At 38.3% G+C, this 7,530-nt stretch overlaps 1 pseudogene; it reads left to right on the forward strand.

Annotated features, from left to right (window-relative positions):
- The first annotated feature begins 5,598 nt into the window (after window positions 1–5,598).
- On the forward strand, window positions 5,599–6,077 carry LOC139003899 (ubiquitin-ribosomal protein eS31 fusion protein-like; annotated as a pseudogene).
- The last annotated feature ends 1,453 nt before the right edge of the window (window positions 6,078–7,530 follow it).

Consider the following 7,530-nt stretch of genomic DNA (forward strand, 5'->3'; position numbering starts at 1 on the left):
TTAACATATTCGAGAAAATATGGATTCAACATACAGAACAGAGAAGGCACAGTAGTAAAAATTTTCCAGATTGAAGCATCAAAAGAAAAAGAATGAAAAGAATAAACAGTATTTATTAGAAATATCAATTATGATAAGTTCATTAATTAGGTTGTTTATATCTTTACTGATTTTTCTCTACTTGTATGAAAGTAGAGTTTTAACAGTCATGTTAAAACTAGAGGCCCGGTGCACGAAATTCGTGCACGGGATGGGGAGGGTGTTCCTCAGCCCAGCCTGCACCCTCTCCAATCTGGTACCCCTTGGGGGATGTCCAACTGCTGGATGTGATGACATGGGGGCGGCCATCTTGTGATGCAAGGGTGTGAGGGTCAATTTGCATATTACCTCTTTATTACATAGAATCCCCCAGTATTAGGATTCTGACCTCCTCATTCCCCTTGTTTAACCTCTAAACCAGCAGTTGGACATCCCTCTCACAATCCGGGACTGCTGGCTCCTAACCACTCACCTGCCAGCCTGATTAGTGACTTTGAGCTTTTCTTCATGTGTCTATTGACCATCTGTATGCCCTCTTTGGAGAAATGTATATTCAGGTCCTTTGCCCAATTTTTTTGCCATCATTATTATTTATTAAGAGACAATAACTACACTATGATTACAGAGAAATTTTAACATCTGTAATATTTTTATGAGAAATGATTAAAATAGATTCTGAACCTCCCTTGCCCATTTTTAATTGGATTGTTTGTCTTCCTGGTGTTAAGGTGTATGTGTTCTTTGTATATTTTGGAAATTAAATACTTATCAGATGTATCATTGGCGAACATGTTTTTTCATACAGTAGGTTCCCTTTTCATTTTATTGGTGGTTTCTTTTGCTGTGCAGAAGCTTTTTAGTTTGATGTAGTCCCATTTTTTTCCTTTGTTTCTCTTGTCCTGTGTGATGTATCAGTAAAAATACTGCTATGTGAGATGTTTGAGATTTTGCTGCCTATGGTTTCTTTAGGATTTTTATGGTTTTGCGACTTACATTTAAGGCTTTTATCCATTTTGAATTTATTCTTGTGTGTGATGTAAGTTGGTGGTCTAATTTTTTTGTTGTTGTTTGCATGTACCTGTTTGAGTTTCCCAACACCACTTTTTGAAGAGACTATCTTTCCTCCATTGTATGCTTTTACATCTTTGTGAAATATTAATTGGCCGTATTGGTGTGGGTCCATTTCTGGGATTTCTGTTCTGTTCCATTGATCTATATGCTTGTTCTTGTGCCAGTACCAGACACTTTCGATTACAATTGCTTTCAGATACCAAATAGATACATTAAGATAGAATTACCTTTCGATTAAGTTTCTTTTCAAAATAACAAAGCAAAAACAGTTGACCCAAGTTCCTTCAATCCCAGTGTTCTTATCTGTAAAGTGGAAATAATAGGTACTTCATTAATTGTAAAGATTAAATAAACATAGGTTATGTAAAAAAACAAATACAAAAGTTCTCCCTTATTTGAGTTTCATTTTCTGCAGTTTTGTTTACCTATGGTCACCAGTGGTCTGAAAATATTCAACAGACAATTTCAGAAATAAACAATTCATAAGTTTTAAATTGCTGCCTCTCCGAGTAGCACAGTGAAATTTTGAGCTGTTCTGCTATGTTCTGCCCAGGCCACGAATCATCCCTTTGTCCAAAGTCTCTAGGCTATATGTACTCCTCACCCTTTAGTCACTTAGTGGCCATGGCCAGTATCATAGTACTTGTATTCAAGTAAACCTTATTTTACTTAATAATGGCCCCAAAGTTCAAGAGTAATGATGTTGGAAACTGATGTGCTGAAGAGAAGCTGTAAAGGGTATGTGTGTATATGAAAAAGCATAGAGTTCAGTACTATTCCAGGTTTCAGGCATCGCTGAGTGTCTTGGAAGGTATCCCCCACTGATAAAGGACTACTGTAAGTACAGTACGTGAAATGTTTAATCAATTAAATAATATATAGAAATCATACTAAGGTTCTCTGTGCATCTAGTCTCCTTCTCTACTCAAGCTGAAAGATTTGATATTAGGAAGGATTACATTATGGACTGGGTTAAGGGAAATTTTTAGCAAAAATGTTTTCCACCTTTATTGAGATAAAATTGATATATAACATTGTGTAAATTGAAGGTGTACAACCTGTTGAGTTGATACATTTATATATTGCAAAATTATTATCACCATAGCTTTGCTAACAGTGTCATCATCTCAAAACTACCATTCCTTTTTTTGCGGTGAGATATTTAAGACCTACTCTCTTTGCAATTTTCAAGTACATAATATAGTATTGTTCAATATAATCATCATGCTGTACACTAGATACCCCAAATGTATTAATCTCATAGCTGGAATTTTATACTCTTTGACCTAGACAAAAAATTTTTTTTTTACCTAGACGAAATTTTAAGTCATTGCAACTATTCTTTGATTCACCTTCCACTCCTTTCCATTCCTCTGTTACTCCCTGGTTCGTCCTCTTCCATTATTCACATTTGCAGTGTCCTCATGATGATTTCTAGTTCCTCACTGCTTCCCTTTCTGCAGCCCATGCAGACCTAACTTCTCTCAAAGTGTTTCATGGTACACTCGGAAATGAGTTATCTTTCCCCCTAATCCTATTTAAATGATAAATCTCTTCACGGGGCTAGAGGTTAGGAAGAAACTACTAGTAGTAAGCTAATTTGAGTTTAAAAAAACATTTGGTTAATTTAATTTTTATGGATATATTTACATTTGAAAAGAGGATAGTCATTAATCCAAGCTACAGTAATTTGGTAGTAGAATTGTAAGTTCTGTAAAGGCAGTAGTTCTCAATCTCAGCTGCACATTTGAGAAGACTTTAAAAGATGCCTACTGCTGAGACCCCACACTCAGAGATTCTAATACAACGATTGGGTCTGGAGTGGGGCCCAGGTATTGGAATGTTTACAGCATCCTAAATGGATTCCAAGTGTGCAGCTAGGACTGAGAACCACTGGGTTAGAATGACCACCTTGATTTAGCTTTCATTACTAATAATTTTCCATTGTTCTGTTATGTGGGTTACATACATATTAATGGTAATATCTGGTAAAAGAAGGTTGGGGAAATTTTAATGCAAAGGTAATAGAGCAATAATTAAAATCTATGTCATTAAATCCAGCTCCCAAGTTTACTAATGTGGAAACAGACTCAAATGATTAAGTTTACACAGCGAGTTTAGAGGTGGAGACAAGACAACCTTTAAATGATGTCAACAATAGGATATTTTAAAATAGCCTAGCCCTGGCTGGGTGGCTCAGTTGGTTGGAGCATCATCCGTACACCAAAAGGTTGCAGGTACAATTCCTGGTCAGGGCACATGCCTAGGTTGTGGTTTGGGTCCCCAGTCGGAGCGAGTACAGGAGGCAACGGATCATTGTTCCTCTCTCTCATGGATGTTTCTCTCTCTCTCTCTCTCTCTCTCTCTCAAATTCAATAAAAATTTAAAAATAGAAAATCAAATAAAGTAGCCTACATATTTTTTTTACTCTTTGAAATTTAACTTATTTGTTAAAGGACTAAACTTATTGTAAATTAAGATTCATTTGTGAAAATGACAACAATTCAAACAATGTACAAAGATACAAAGTGAAAAGGAAATCTCCCGCCCCATTCCAATCCTGTTTTAAAGGTTACTTAAAAAATAATTTCAGCACAGAGTATAACCATTGTCTTCCACAAGGTAGCAGTATTGCTTATTCTTGAAGAATTTCCCCAAGGCCAGTTCCTTCCCTGATTGTCAGGGTGGGCTATGAAGATTCAAGTCTTCCCAGTGACAGAATCAGTCCCTGGTACTGCAATGTCAGGTCAAAGCCAGATTACTGTTTCGTGAGGAAAACCAGAAGTGAGCAAAGAGCTGTACTGTACAGAGCTGTATCTGTGTGGAGAAACAGTAGGAAGCGATCAGGGACTGAGACATTCAGTGGAAGCACAGGGTTAGATGCTGCCTAGAAAACTATCAGTTGCCTATTTCGGTATTATCCAGTTTTGTGGAAATGTGCATCCAATTCTGTCATGCACAAAAATTTTCCCTTTACAACAAACTGGTCTCAGACTGTAGGACCCAGTCAAGGACTTCCATGATATCCCTTATGACTCCAGGAGTCTCTGGGCTACTAGAAATAGGCCTGATATTTTGATACTGCCCTTCTGCAAAAAGAGTTGGGAAGATCATGTTTGGGTTTCCCCAACCTTGTAGATTTCCAGCTAGGAACAGGTGATAAATAGCACAGATGCTTCAGTTTTCATCATCAAATTTCAGAGACATGTAAGTGAGGAAAAATAATTTTTGGACTTTGTGATCATGTATCTACAAGAATAAAAACTTTATTACTGGTGACATCTTTGGGATCTTTTTAAAACTATATATATATTAATATATATTGATTTCAGAGAGGAAGGGAGAGGAAGAGAGAGATAGAAACATCAATGATGAGAGAGAATCATTGATAGGCTGCCTCCTACACAACCCACACTGGGGATTAAGCCTGCAACCCGGGCACGTGCCCTGACTGGGAATCGAACCATGACCTCCTGGTTCATAGGTTGACACTCAACCACTGAGCCATGTCAACCAGGCATCGTTGGGATCTTGAGAGAATAATTTTTCTCTGTGCCATACATGAATAGGCTTCTCCATGACTTAGGAGGGGACAGAACTGAAGAGAGTCATAAAATAATATAATCTTAGGAAGAAAAACTCTTTTAATCTCAAAGCCTTGACATTGTTCCAACAGGGATAGGGGGAGGGACAATGGGTAGACTATGAGAGGAGAGGATTGTGGGAGTGCCATATCATTAAGCGGAATGCTCTGTCCTCAAGGTGAATCCAGACAAACCAAAGAGACAGAGGTATGTGGGAAGCACGTAATGGAATTTTTAAGATAAAGCTCTAATAACTACAGACTTATAGTGATCTGTTTGGGATCCTTTGGAATAAAGGGTTTATTCTCCAAAATAGAACATAGAGCAAGAACCCAATTTTTATGTTTTCGTAACCAAAGGCTTTCTAAAACCTTCTAAGCTTTTACACCAAAAATAGTTTGGTAACTAATCAATGGGAGTTGCTGCACTTAATTGCAACAAGAAACAAGAGAGGCATCATATTAACTATGAGTCATAATGTCAAAAGTTAAAATCCTTACTTTCCCTAAGCATTATTTCTTTTAGGGCCTCCTAGCTATTTCTAAATGATGTGCTTGATTACAACTATGAAGTTCCACTTGTTTTTTTTGTTTTTGGGTTTTTTTTGTACACTGCATCCAAACGTCATGCTAGATTAGAGAATTTGGCAATGTGTCCAATCATCATGCTTTGTCATGGGAAATCCTGACCATTTCCTTTATGAGGCCTGGAAATATTACACTGTCCTGCATCATCCCAATATGCCAAGGTTGTAGGTTCAATCCCTGGTCAGGACACATACAATAATCAACCAATGAATGCATATGTAGCTGGAACAATAAATCGATGTGTTTTTTTCTCTCTCTCTCGTAAATCAATAAATTAAAAGCTTTCAGATCCGCCATCTGCAGTGGAGTCACCGCCAAGATGCAGATTTTCGTGAAAACCCTCACGGGGAAGATCATCACTCTCGAGGTTGAACCCTCGGATACAATAGAAGATGTAAAAGCCAAGATCCAGGATAAGGAAGGAATTCCTCCTGATCAGCAAAGACTAATCTTTGCTGGCAAGCCACTGGAAGACGGACATACTTTGACTACAACATTAAAAGGAGTCCATTCTTCATCTTGTGTTGAGACTTCGTGGTGGTGCTAAGAAAAGGAAGAAGTCTTACACCACTCCCAAGAAGAACAAGCATCAGAGAAAGAAGGTTAGCTGGCTGTCCTGAAATACTACAAAGTGGATGAGAATGGCGAAATTAGTTTCCTTCATTGGGAGTGCCCTTCCGATGAATGTGGTGCTGGAGCTTTTATGGCCAGCCACTTTGACAGACATTATTGTGGCAAATGCTGTCCAACCTATTGCTTCAACAAACCAGAAGACAAGAAACTGTATATGGGTTAATAAAGGACATGAACTAATAAAAACAAACAAACAGACATAAAGGCCTCCAGGAAATTCTAATTTGCAGACAGGGCTCAGAATCTCTGGACCAGACATTCTCAAAGACGCTGCATTGTCCCCCCTCGGGGAGAGGTGCTTCACAGCCGTGCACTGGGAACCGCTGGCACTGAGTCTGACTCACTCTTATTTTAGATGGGCTATTCTAGCCTCACACTGGGTAACCAAAAGCCGGACTCATTAAGAAGAGACAGCAGTGTCCAATTTCTATATTTTATCTTTCCCATTTCATGACACACTATTTGAATGCAGAGGGTCCTTTATGACTCATTTGGAAAATATAAGAAGAAAAAAAAATGGCTGTAGTTATTCCTGGACTAGTACCCATAGTCAGCATTTTCTGCACAGATGCAATTTGAAAATCATCTCTATCTTCAGCTCCTAAAATTCTAAGTTCTTACTAAGTGAGTTTAAGAAGCTATTCAGCATAGGAACGTATTTATCCTCCATATGTAAGGAAGCTCTAGGTGCCAGAGAGAGACTTTCACATAGATTGTGGAAATTTACAAAAATTTAAAAACTGAGTACATTAGCACTTTTTCATTAGAATGGAAAGGGGCTTTGGTCTGGGCTAAAGGGCATTGGACGGGATTTTCATGCTTGAATTCAGTCATTAGATGGATCATCATTTATTCTTTCCCAAAATGCCGCTTGAAATTGACAATGATATGGCTGTACTTTAATGAAGTGACTACATTTCCAGCTGGAAAGTCAACATTATAGTGTGTTAATTAACAAGGTTATCACTTTATATTTTCCTTTTATATAATTTCACAGCAGATGGCATTTACATTGGTTTCATTTATTTGGAGTGTCTAACTAAAAGGTGTAGGTCGGCTTTCCTGACGTATTGGATTAGGTCACGGATCACCTAGCTTGGGGGCAAGGGTGGAGATATTTGCAGGCATTGCTTGTGAAATTTCTTGAAGCATGTAAATGAAATTTCTAGGAAATCTTCCAGGAGAAGGAGAGAGGGTCAAGTGTATAAGTTGACAAATGTTCACAACTAGCTGTTAACACTTTGTTGGTGATTCTGGCAGATGCAAACATGAGAAATTCAAGTGTTTAAGGTTATCGGTAGAGACAAAGGTGGGTTTAATATGCAGGGATAGATGAAGTGCGATCTAAGAAGGTTTAAATGCTAACACATCTGTAGTTCATCATCATCTAATTCCAAAGAATGGCAACAATGTGTTGTAGCGAATCCTTTCAGAATGCCTTCTGGCCCCACTTGCTAAGGGGGAGAGCAACCCAGTATCCATATGATGCTGCTCCCCCGGTCACCGCTGATTGGACCTAAGCTGAGTTAATCACATTCTCTCTCCGGGGTATTGGGAATAGGGGTGCAGAGTCTTTGGTTAGCTTGTCTTGGGCACTGGAGCTAGAAGGTGATGCA

This window comes from Myotis yumanensis, unplaced genomic scaffold, assembly GCF_028538775.1.
Source record: "Myotis yumanensis isolate MYYU_CA2020_CCGP unplaced genomic scaffold, mMyoYum1.0.hap1 SCAF_1, whole genome shotgun sequence".
In the NCBI taxonomy this organism is placed as follows: Eukaryota; Metazoa; Chordata; class Mammalia; order Chiroptera; family Vespertilionidae; genus Myotis; species Myotis yumanensis.